This window comes from Schistocerca nitens, chromosome 8, assembly GCF_023898315.1.
Source record: "Schistocerca nitens isolate TAMUIC-IGC-003100 chromosome 8, iqSchNite1.1, whole genome shotgun sequence".
NCBI classification, from domain to species: domain Eukaryota; kingdom Metazoa; phylum Arthropoda; class Insecta; order Orthoptera; family Acrididae; genus Schistocerca; species Schistocerca nitens.
The window spans coordinates 283687210-283699430 of record NC_064621.1 but is presented as its reverse complement, the minus strand read 5'-3'; the positions used below and the strand labels follow the sequence as shown (position 1 = coordinate 283699430).

At 45.3% G+C, this 12221-nt stretch overlaps 1 long non-coding RNA gene across 5 annotated transcripts in view; it reads left to right on the top strand.

Moving 5' to 3' along the window:
- The window catches only part of LOC126199276 (uncharacterized), a 502300-nt gene that overhangs the window by 169186 nt on the left and 320893 nt on the right, over nt 1-12221 (top strand). The gene's annotated exons all lie outside the window — the stretch shown is intronic.

Genomic DNA, 12221 nt, shown 5'->3' with positions numbered 1-12221 from the left:
TGGAGACCTCACGCCCCACGTGTTGAGCAATTCGGCGGTACGTCCACCCGGCCTCACGCATGCCCACTATACGCCCTCGCTCAAAGTCCGTCAACTGCACATACGGTTCACGTCCACGCTGTCGCGGCATGCTACCAGTGTTAAAGACTGCGATGGAGCTCCGTATGCCACGGCAAACTGGCTGACACTGACGGCGGCGGTGCACAAATGCTGCGCAGCTAGCGCCATTCGACGGCCAACACCGCGGTTCCTCGTGTGTCCGCTGTGCCGTGCGTGTGATCATTGCTTGTACAGCCCTCTCGCAGTGTCCGGAGCAAGTATGGTGGGTCTGACACACCGGTGTCAATGTGTTCTTTTTTCCATTTCCGGGAGTGTATTTGTCAAAATAGTAAACGGCCGTCGTCCAAGAGACCTCCTGTTAGAAGGATGGACATACAAAAACTTCCAGTTGGTGTGATAAATAGCAGCCGGCCGGTGTGGCCTTGCGGTTCAGGGCGCTTCAGTCTGGAACCGCGTGACCGCTACGGTCGCAGTTTCGAATCCTGCCTCGGGCATGGATGTGTATAATGTCCTTAGGTTAGTTAGGTTTGAGTAGTTCTAAGTTCTAGGGGACTGATGACCACAGATGTAAAGTCCCATAGTGCTCAGAGCCATTTGAACCATTTGATGAATAGCAGCTAGCCCTAAATGTGGAAAAATGTAAGTTAATAAGGATGAGATGAGTAGAAAGGATAAACCCATAATTTGAGGATACAGTATTACTAGTGTCTAGCTTGACAGTCAAGTCGTTTAAATACTTGGGCGTAACGTTGCAAAGCGATATGAGGTGGAACGAGCATGTCAAAACTGTGGGAGGGAAGGCAAACTGTCGACTTCGGTTTATTCGGAGAATTTTAGGAAAGAGTGGTTCACTTGTAAAGGAGACCGCATTTGGGACGCTGGTGCGACATGTTCTTGAGTACTTCTCGAGTGTTTGGGATCCGTAGCAAGCCGCATTAAAGGAAGACATCGAAGCAATTCAGTGGTGGTCTGCTAGAATTGTTATCGGTACGTTCGAAAAAAAAAAAAAAAAAAAAAAAACATAAGTGTTACGGAGATGTGTCGGGAACTGAAATGGGGATCCCTCGAGGGAAGGCGGCTTTTCTTTCGGGAAACACTATTGAGAACATTTATAGGACCGGATTTGAAGCTGACTGCCGAACGATTCTGCTCCCGCCAACATACATCGCGCATAAGACCCACGAAGATAAGATTCGAGAAATTAGGGCTCACACGGAGGTGTGCAGATAGTGTTTTTCCCTCGCTCAGGAGGGATGTGGTACAGTGTACCCTCCGCGAAATACCTTATGGTGCCTTGGGCAGTGTCTATGTAGATGAAGATATGAAGGAAGATGGCAATCTTTGCACCACTCTGAAATCTACTCTAGCTGTTACTGAATATTCGTGTAACTTTTTTAGACATCACTTCATTGTACCTAACTCTCTACAGCTGGACCCTTGCGTGGCGAAAAGCGTAAAAAAATAGTCGCAAATTTTGTGATTCGAAGGATTTTCTTTCCCTTGCTGTGAATTACTTGTCGGAGGCCTGATCCTGCAACTCGTTCTTGTACAGGTCCTTATTGCTGGACTAAGCAAGGTTCCCATTGATTTATGTGGAAGGCAAACGAACCCGGATTTGTTAGACGAAACGTTTCAGGATGGAGAGGGTGGCCAACATGGAATATTAAAGTAATTCCTCCAAAATGTACAACCTTGCGACGTTTATTTTTACAGCGAGGAGGAGAATCTCATAAAACGATTAGCAAATTGTGAATACACCACCAAGGAGAATAGAGTGATTTCTTTCAGAAAAGACGGCACAAAAATTCAATCAATAGTACACGATCAATTGTTTGCACCAGCATTAGCTACGAAATTGTGTGATGACCGAGAACCGTTTATGAATGCAACCCAAGCCTGTTTTTCAATACACGCGTTGACAAAATTGTTGTTGTTGTTGTGGTCTTCAGTCCTGAGACTGGTTTGATGCAGCTCTCCATGCTACTCTATCCTGTGCAAGCTTCTTCATCTCCCAGTACCTACTGCAACCTACATCCTTCTGAATCTGCTTAGTGTATGCATCTCTTGGTCTCCCCCTACGATTTTTACCCTCCACGCTGCCCTCCAATACTAAATTGGTGATCCCTTGATGCCTCAGAACATGTCCTACCAACCGATCCCTTCTTCTGGTCAAGTTGTGCCACAAACTCCTCTTCTCCCCAATCCTGTTCAGTACCTCCTCATTAGTTATGTGATCTACCCATCTAATCTTCAGCATTCTTCTGTAGCACCACATTTCGAAAGCTTCTATTCTCTTCTTGTCCAAACTATTTATCGTCCATGTTTCACTTCCATACATGGCTACACTCCATACAAATACTTTCAGAAAAGACTTCCTGACACTTAAATCTATACTCGATGTTAACAAATTTCTCTTCTTCAGAAACGCTTTCCTTGCCATTGCCAGTCTACATTTTATATCCTCTCTACTTCGACCATCATCAGTTATTTTGCTCCCCAAATAGCAAAACTCCTTTACTACTTTAAGTGTCTCATTTCCTAATCTAATACCCTCAACATCACCCGACTTAATTCGACTACATTCCATTATCCTCGTTTTGCTTTTGTTGATGTTCATCTTATATCCTCCCTTCAAGACACCATCCATTCCATTCAACTGCTCTTCCAAGTCCTTTGCTGTCTCTGACAGAATTACAATGTCATCGGCGAACCTCAAAGTTTTTATTTCTTCTCCATGGATTTTAATACCTACTCCGAATTTTTCTTTTGTTTCCTTTACTGCTTGCTCAATATACAGATTGAATAACATCGGGGAGAGGCTACAACCCTGTCTTACTCCCTTCCCAACCACTGCTTCCCTTTCATGTCCCTCGACTCTTATAACTGCCATCTGGTTTCTGTACAAATTGTAAATAGTCTTTCGCTCCCTGTATTTTACCCCTGCCACCTTTAGAATTTGAAAGAGAGTATTCCAGTCAACATTGTCAAAAGCTTTCTCTAAGTCTACAAATGCTAGAAACGTAGGTTTGCCTTTCCTTAATCTTTCTTCTAAGATAAGTCGTAAGGTCAGTATTGCCTCACGTGTCCCAGTATTTCTACGGAATCCAAACTGATCTTCCCCGAGGTCGGCTTCTACTAGTTTTTCCATTCGTCTGTAAATAATTCGCGTTAGTATTTTGCAGCTGTGGCTTATTAAACTGATTGTTCGGTAATTCTCACATCTGTCAACACCTGCTTTCTTTGGGATTGGAATTATTATATTCTTCTTGAAGTCTGAGGGTATTTCGCCTGTTTCATACATCTTGCTCACCAGATGGTAGAGTTTTGTCAGGACTGGCTCTCCCAAGGCCGTCAGTAGTTCCAATGGAATATTGTCTACTCCGGGGGCCTTGTTTCGACTCAGGTCTTTCAGTGCTCTGTCAAACTCTCCACGCAGTATCGTATCTCCCATATCATCTTCATCTACATCCTCTTCCATTTCCATAATATTGTCCTCAAGTACATCGCCCTTGTATAGACCCTCTATATACTCCTTCCACCTTTCTGCTTTCCCTTCTTTGCTTAGAACTGGGTTTCCATCTGAGCTCTTGATGTTCATACAAGTGGTTCTCTTATCTCCAAAGGTCTCTTTAATTTTCCTGTAGGCAGTATCTATCTTACCCCTAGTAAGATAAGCCTCTACATCCTTACATTTGTCCTCTAGCCATCCCTGCTTAGCCATTTTGCATTTCCTGTCGATCTCATTTTTGAGACGTTTGTATTCCTTTTTGCCTGCTTCATTTACTGCATTTTTATATTTTCTCCTTTCATCAATTAAATTCAATATTTCTTCTGTTACCCAAGGATTTCTACTAGCCCTCGTCTTTTTACCTACTTGATCCTCTGCTGCCTTCACTACTTCATCCCTCAAAGCTACCCATTCTTCTTCTACTGTATTTCTTTCCCCCATTCCTGTCAATTGTTCCCTTATGCTCTCCCTGAAACTCTGTACAACCTCTGGTTCCTTCAGTTTATCCAGGTCCCATCTCCTTAAATTCCCACCTTTTTGCAGTTTCTTCAGTTTTAATCTACAGGTCATAACCAATAGATTGTGGTCAGAGTCCACATCTGCCCCTGGAAATGTCTTACAATTTAAAACCTGGTTCCTAAATCTCTGTCTTACCATTATATAATCAATCTGATACCTTTTAGTATCTCCAGGGTTCTTCCATGTATACAACCTTCTATCATGATTCTTAAACCAAGTGTTAGCTATGATTAAACTGTGCTCTGTGCAAAATTCTACCAGGCGGCTTCCTCTTTCATTTCTTAGCCCCAATCCATATTCACCTACTACGTTTCCTTCTCTCCCTTTTCCTACACTCGAATTCCAGTCACCCATAACTATTAAATTTTCGTCTCCCTTCACAATCTGAATAATTTCTTTTATTTCATCATACATTTCTTCAATTTCTTCGTCATCTGCAGAGCTAGTTGGCATATAAACTTGTACCACTGTAGTAGGTGTGGGCTTCGTATCTATCTTGGCCACAATAATGCGTTCACTAAGCTGTTTGTAGTGGCTTACCCGCGTTCCTATTTTCCTATTCATTATTAAACCTACTCCTGCATTACCCCTATTTGACTTTGTGTTTATAACCCTGTAGTCACCTGACCAGAAGTCTTGTTCCTCCTGCCACCGAACTTCACTAATTCCCACTATATCTAACTTTAACCTATCCATTTCCCGTTTCAAATTTTCTAACCTACCTGCCCGATTAAGGGACCTGACATTCCACGCTCCGATCCGTAGAACGCCAGTTTTCTTTCTCCTGATAACGACATCCTCTTGAGTAGTCCCCGCCCGGAGATCCGAATGGGGGACTATTTTACCTCCGGAATATTTTACCCAAGAGGACGCCATCATCATTTAATCATACAGTAAAGCTGCATGCCCTCGGGAAAAATTACGGCCGTAGTTTCCCCTTGCTTTCAGCCGTTCGCAGTACCAGCACAGCAAGGCCGTTTTGGTTATTGTTACAAGGCCAGATCAGTCAATCATCCAGACTGTTGCCCTTGCAACTACTGAAAAGGCTGCTGCCCCTCTTCAGGAACCACACGTTTGTCTGGCCTCTCAACAGATACCCCTCCGTTGTGGTTGTACCTACGGTACGGCTATCTGTATCAATGAGGCACGCAAGCCTCCCCACCAACGGCAAATGCAAATGCAAATGCAAAAATTCGACGTGCGTTACGTGTGGTCTGTATCGCAATAATTAATGTAATCCACATGTCTATGAACAGTATCATCCTGATTCGTGCAGTGCTCCATACGTCTCACGTTATACTTGTTAGAAATATAGGTACTGTAATATAAATAAACTGAGTATACTGATTTAATTCAGTGTTGTATGTAGATATTCTAGGGCTCCCTAACTCAGTCGGTAAAAACGGAACCTTTATGGGACCACTTTGTTATCCGGCTGTCTGTCCGCCCCTCTGTTTAGACCCCTATTTCTCAGGAACAGGAGGAGGCATGAAGCTGATATTTATCCAAATACTAGGGGCTACGTTACCTTGGCGTTTTAAGAAATTTAGGCTTCGTAGTCAGTGCAGTCAAAAGGTACGACCATTAATTTCACACTCGCAAGGTCATTCAGCAAAACTTACAGATGAACTGTCTGTACACATAATTACATAATTATGTACGGAACGGAACCTTACTGGCACTTGTACGGTTTTTTTTACTTCCGACCTCCTCACGAACTTTTTTCTCCTTTTTCAGCATAAAGATTATGAAAATAGTAAATGAATCATTAAATACACACATCAAAAAAAGTACTGCAACATCTCGGTTACGAGAGTTCCGGAACCCGTACAGAAAATTGGAATAGAGATCAACATAAACATCGTTTCCACCCTTCTTATTGCTCATGAAAACCACACACTGCATGTTGAACCACCACACTGCGAAACCTTCAGAGGTGGTGGTCCAGACTGCTGTACACACCGGTACCTCTAATACCCAGTAGCATGTCCTCTTGCATTAATGCATGCCTGTATTTGTCGTGGCCTATTATCCACAAGTTCATCATGGCACTGGATTGTCTCACACCTCAACGGCGATTGTCCCACACCTCAACGGCGATTGTCCCACACCTCAACGGCGATTGTCCCACACCTCAACGGCGATTCGACGTAGAACCCTCAGAGTGGTCGGTGGGTCACGTCGTCCATAAACAGCCCTTTTAAGTCTATCCCAGGCATGTTCGATAGGGTTCATGTCTGGACAATATGCTGACCTCTTTAATCGAGCGATGTCGTTATCCTGAAGGAAGTCATTCATAAGATGTGGACTATGGGAGCGCGAATTGTCGTCCATGAGGTCGAATACCTCGCCAATATGCTGCCGATATGGTTGCAGTATCGGTCGGAAGGTGGCATTCACGTATCTTACGGCCGCTACGGCACCTTCCATGACCACCAGCGGCGTACGTCGGCCCCACATAATGCCTCCTCAAAACAGCTGCACTCGCTGCACAGTGAGTCTAAGGCGTTCAGCCTGACCGGGTTTCCTCCAAACACTCTCCGACGATTGTCAGGTTGAAGGCATATGCGACATTCATCGGCGAAGAGAACATGATGTCAATCCAGAGCGGTCCATTCGGCATGTTGTTGGGCCTATCTGTACCGCGCTCCATGGTGTCGTGGTTGCCAAGATGGACCTCGCCATGGACGTCAGGAGTGAAGTTGCGCATCATGCAGCGTATTGCGCACAGTTTGAGTCGTAATACGACGTCCTGTGGTTGCGCGACAAGCATTATTCAACATGGTGGCGTTGTTGTCAGGATTCCTTCGAGCCATAATCCAAAGGTAGCGTTCATCCAATGCAGTTGTATCCCTTGAGCGGTTTCAGTGAGGCATGTCATCGATAGTTCCTGTCTCTCTGCATCTCCTCCATGTCCGAATAACATCGCGTTGGTTCACTCCGAGACGTCTGGACACTTCTCATGTTGAGGACACTTCCTGGCACAAAGTAAAAATGCGGACACAATCCAACCGCGGTACTGACCGTCAAGACATGGTTGAAGTACAGACAATGCGAGCCGTGTACCTCCTTCCTGGTGGAATGACTGGAACTGGTCGGCTGTCGGACCCCCTTCGTCTAATATGCGCTCCTCATACATGGTTGTTTATATCTTTTGGTGGGTTTAGTGACATCTCTGAACCGTCAAAGGGACTGTGTCTGTGATACAATGTCCACAGTCAACATTTATCTTAAGAAGTTCTGGAAACCGGGATGGTGCAAAACTTTTTGTGGCGTGTGTATTATAATCTGTACAGTCGTAATAAATCTTTTGATGGAATTCTGTGGCTATGAAAAAACAATTCCGGCAGCGAGATTCTTTCCAGAGACCTCACGCTTATGAAACTAAGCGCTTGGTCGCTCTTCTACTGACTATACGCACTATATTACACTGAAGATCCAAAGAAACCGGTACACATGCCTAACATCGTGTGGGTCCCCGCGAACACACGGAAGTGCCACAACACGACTTGGCATGAACTCGGCTAATGTCTGACGTAGCACTGCAGAGAAGTGACATCATGAATCCTGCAGGGCTGTCCATGAATCCGTAAGAGTACGAGGGGGTGGAGATCTCTTCTGAACAGCACTTTGCAAGGCATCCCAGAAATGCTCAATAATGTTCATGTCTAGGATGTCTGGTGGCCAGCAGAAGTGTTTAATCTCAGAAGAGTGTTCGTGGAGCCACTCTGTAGCAATTCTGGACGTGTGGGGTGTAGCATTGTCCTGCTGGAATTGTCCTAGTCCCTCTGAATGGACAATGGACATGAAGGGATGCAGGTGATCAGATGCTTACGTGCGTTTCACCTGTCAGACCCGTATCTAGACGTCTCAGAGATCCCATATCACGCCATTAGAGAGCCTCCACCAGCTTGAACATTCCGCTACTGACATGCAAGGTCCACGGATTCATGAGGTTGTCTCCATACCCTACACGCCCGTCAGCTGGATACAATGAGACTCTTCCGACCAGGCAGCGTGTTTACAGTCACCAATACTCGAATGTCGGTGTTGACGGGCCCAGGCGAGACGTAAATTTCTGTGTCGTGCAGTTATCAAGGATACAGGAGTGGGCCTTCGGCTCCGAAAGCCCATATCGGTGACGTTTCGTTGAATGGTTTGCGCGCTGACACTTGTTGATGGCCCAGCATAGAAATCTGCAGCAATTAGCGGAAGGGTTGTACGTCTTTCACGTTAAACGATTCTCTTCAGTCTTCGCTGGTCCCGTTCTTATAGGATCTTTTTTCCGTCTGTAGCGACGTCGTAGAGTTGATGTTTTATAGGATTCCTGATATTCACGGTACACTCGAAGAATTTTCGCACGGGAAAAATCATCAGTTCATCGCTACCTCGGAGATGTTGTGCCGAATTACTTATGCGCGGACTAAAACACAATGTTCAAATTCATTTGTATCTTAATAACCTGCAATTTTAGCAGCAGTTTCCAAACTAACAACTGCGCCAGACACTTATATAGGCGTTGACGAACGCAGCGCCGTATTCTGTTTACATATCTCTATTTGAACACATATGTGTACCAGTTTCATTGGCGCTTCAGTGTAGCATACCCAAAAATTTTCAAACTCGATTTTCCCGGAAACAGTTGAAAGTTGAATCTTCCTGTTTAGATAAGCTCACGGGGCAAAAATGTAGTCACCCCAATAAGCACGCACAGAGGAATGGTTAAGCCTTTACAGATGGAAGAAGGAACGAGTCACGTGCTCAACCGCGAGTGAACTGCCTCTAAGTCAGCGTAAGGGAGTAGTGATTAGTGAGACGTTAATGTTTCAGGCGGATATTGTGCGGAAGCATGGGTGACATAAAAACGTGACAGAAAGGGCCCATCGTGTTGGCCGTCAACACGGCCACACGGAGTGTGAAGTTGCTGGATTTGTTGGTGTTTCGCGGCGGACTGCTCAACGTGTCTACAAACAGTGGTGTAACACACATGGCCATGTATCACGACGTCAGATTTGTGGTTGGAAATTAGGTCCTGACTGAGAGGAACTGAAGGCGCGGTTCACAGCTTGTCAATCAAAATCGCTCCCCAATCCGACAGCAATTCAAATGGTTCAAACGGCTTTGAGCACTACGGGACTCAACTTCTGAGGTCATCAGTCCCCTAGAACTTAGAACTACTTAAACCTAACTAACCTACGGACAGAACACAGATCCATGTCCGAGGCAGGATTCGAACCTGCGACCGTACCGGTCGCGTGTTTCCAGACTGTAGCGTCTAGAACCGCTCGGCCACCCCTGCCGGCCCGACAGCAATTGCCGCAGGCCACCGCAGCCCTTTATCGAGAGAACATAGGGACAGGAAGTGCATGAAATGAACATTTGGACTCGGTCACGTTAAAGAGGCCACAGGCAAAGAAAGAAAACAGCAAATTTCATAGGACTGGAAGAATATGTGAATATTTTAAGAAAATGAAACACCTACAGCAGTCCTTATTTTGTCATTTATTGCGTAGCTACCAGTTTCGGCACTTCAGTGCACCATCTTCAGGCCTTGGTTGATCCTGAAGGGGTTATCACGATTCATGTATAAGATGCATCAGCGACCAACAACTGGTTTACGCAAACTACTTGTAACTGTGATGTCGTCTCTCCTACTGTTAGTCGAAAGTTTGTGGTTGAAGAGACGACATCCTACTGTTAGTTGAAAGTTTGTGGTTGAAGAGACGACATCACAGTTACAAGTAGTCTGCGTAAACCAGTTGTTGGCCGCTGATGCATCGTATATATGGACCTTGATAACCCCTTCAGCATCAACTAAGACCATAATATGGTGGACTGAAGCGGCGAAACTAATAGCTACATAATAAATGAAAACATAAGGACGGCTGTACGTGTTTCATTTTCTTGCAACAGTGAACGGCCGTAATCCCCAGACCTCCTGGCACAAGGATGGGCATACAAAAATTGAATATGTGACTGGTTTTCTGAACATTCCTCCAGCATATACCTCGGCTGGCCTGCACAGACACCTGACTTGATCCCCTTAGGAAATCTGTGGGACATGTTGGAGCTGATGCTAAACGCCATCAGCATCCCCCAATTTAGCGGAATTGAGCGATCATACCCTCAGCGAGAGGCTTAACCTGGATGCGACCTACCTACATGATTCAATAACGTGTAATTCCACTAGAGGTGATTAATTTTACTGTCCGGTGAGTTTATGTTGATGTTCCTGTCGTTACCTACACACCCTGCCAATATGAATCAAACCGATGAGGAAAGTTCCTCGACCCCCTTCTTAGCACGCCTTATCGCTAATTCATTTTAAAAGTATGTGCACTCTCATGTCGGTGAGCGATCTCGAGCAGCAAAAACGCTCTTCTCCGAGCAGAATGCGGTACTTGCGGAGAAAACGCCGCTCTGAGTCGAGGAGGTGCGGCGCAGTGCGTGACACAGCTTGCCTGCAGACAGCCGCCTCTAAACCACGCCCATCTAGCCAGGACATAGGTGGGCAGACACCTCCCACTACTTGACAACAGCCATTCACGGCGCGTCTCGGGCACCAGGAAAAAGCTGCGCACCCGTCTCTCGGAATCCCCGTCGATTCCTCGAAGCCTATTGAGTGATAAGGATTGCGCAACGAATTCGTGATTCACGTTCTGTATGAATTTAGATGGCTGATCCGCAAGCAATAGATTAGTTACATTTTTGCTTGTAAGCATAGTTTTTTGCGAGATGGAGTATAGATTTAGAAGTTTAATCCTCTTTGTGACACAAGCAGAAATTTCATAGGTATTTACCGTTGTGATGAACACCCTAAAGATCTATATGGCCTATCAGTAACATCTGGTTTTATCTTTTATTATATTTTTATGCGCAGAGTTTAAAAGGACTGTAAATTGCGCTTTCGGGAATTAGGCGCCTAGTTAATGGATTAAGGACTGAAAACCTCCACCGCGGTTTAATAGGAAAACTGGAAAAATGCTGAAGAAGCAAAGGTTGTTGTACTCTCGGTTCAAAAGAGAACTTGCAAATGACGACAGGCAAACGTAAGTAGAAAAAAAAATGGCTCCGAGCACTATGGGACTTAACATCAGTGGTCATCAGTCCCCTAGAACTTAGAACTACTTAAACCTAACTAACCTAAGGACACCACATACATCCATGCCCGAGGCAGGATTCGAAACTGCGACCGTAGCGGTAGGACGGTTCCAGACTGAAACGCCTAGAACCGCTCGGCCACTAAAGTAAGTAGAGATTCGTGTGTCTGTAAAAAGAGCGTTGCGCCAAGCATACAGCAACTACTATTGTCATACGTTAGCAAAAGGTCCGACCCTGGTAGCTGAGTGGTCAGCGCGACGGAATGTCATACCTAACGGCCCTGGTTCGATTCCCGGATGGGTCGGAGGTTTTCTCCGCTCAGGTACTGGATGTTGTGTTGTCCTTATCATCATCATTTCATGCCCATCGACAGCAAATCGCCGAAGTGGCGTCAACTCGAAAGACTTGAACCAGGCGAACGTCTATCCGACGGGAGGCCCTAGCCACACGGCATTTCCATTTCACCTTAGCAAAAGATCTTGCTGAGAAACCGAGAAAATTTTGATCCTACGTAAAATCGCTAAGCGATTCGAAGGCTTCTGTCCAATCAGTCGTTCGCCAGTGTGATGAGGCAACAGAAGACAGTAAAAGAAAAAGCTGCAGTTTTAAATTTCGCGTTTAAGAAATCGTTCACTCTGGAGGATCGGAAAAACATACCATCGTTTGGCCATTGCGCGCACTCCCGTATGGAGGACATAGTAATGGGCGTCCCTGGCGAACGGAAGCAACTGAAATGGTCGAAAACAAGTAAGGCACCAGGTCCAGGTGGAATACCAATACGATTTTACACAGAGTACGGCTTTGGCCCCTTACGTAGCTATCATTTATTATGAATCTCTCGCCATTTCAGTGTCACAAAAGACTGGTAAACAGCACATGTGACTGCTACATGTAACAGCGTAAAAGAACGGACCTGCAAAATACAGACCAATATCCTTAAGGTCGATTTGCTGCATAATTATTGAACTTACTGTGAGGTTGCGTATACCAAGTTTCCTTGAGAGGGTAAAGCTTCTGTCTTCAAATCAGCTAT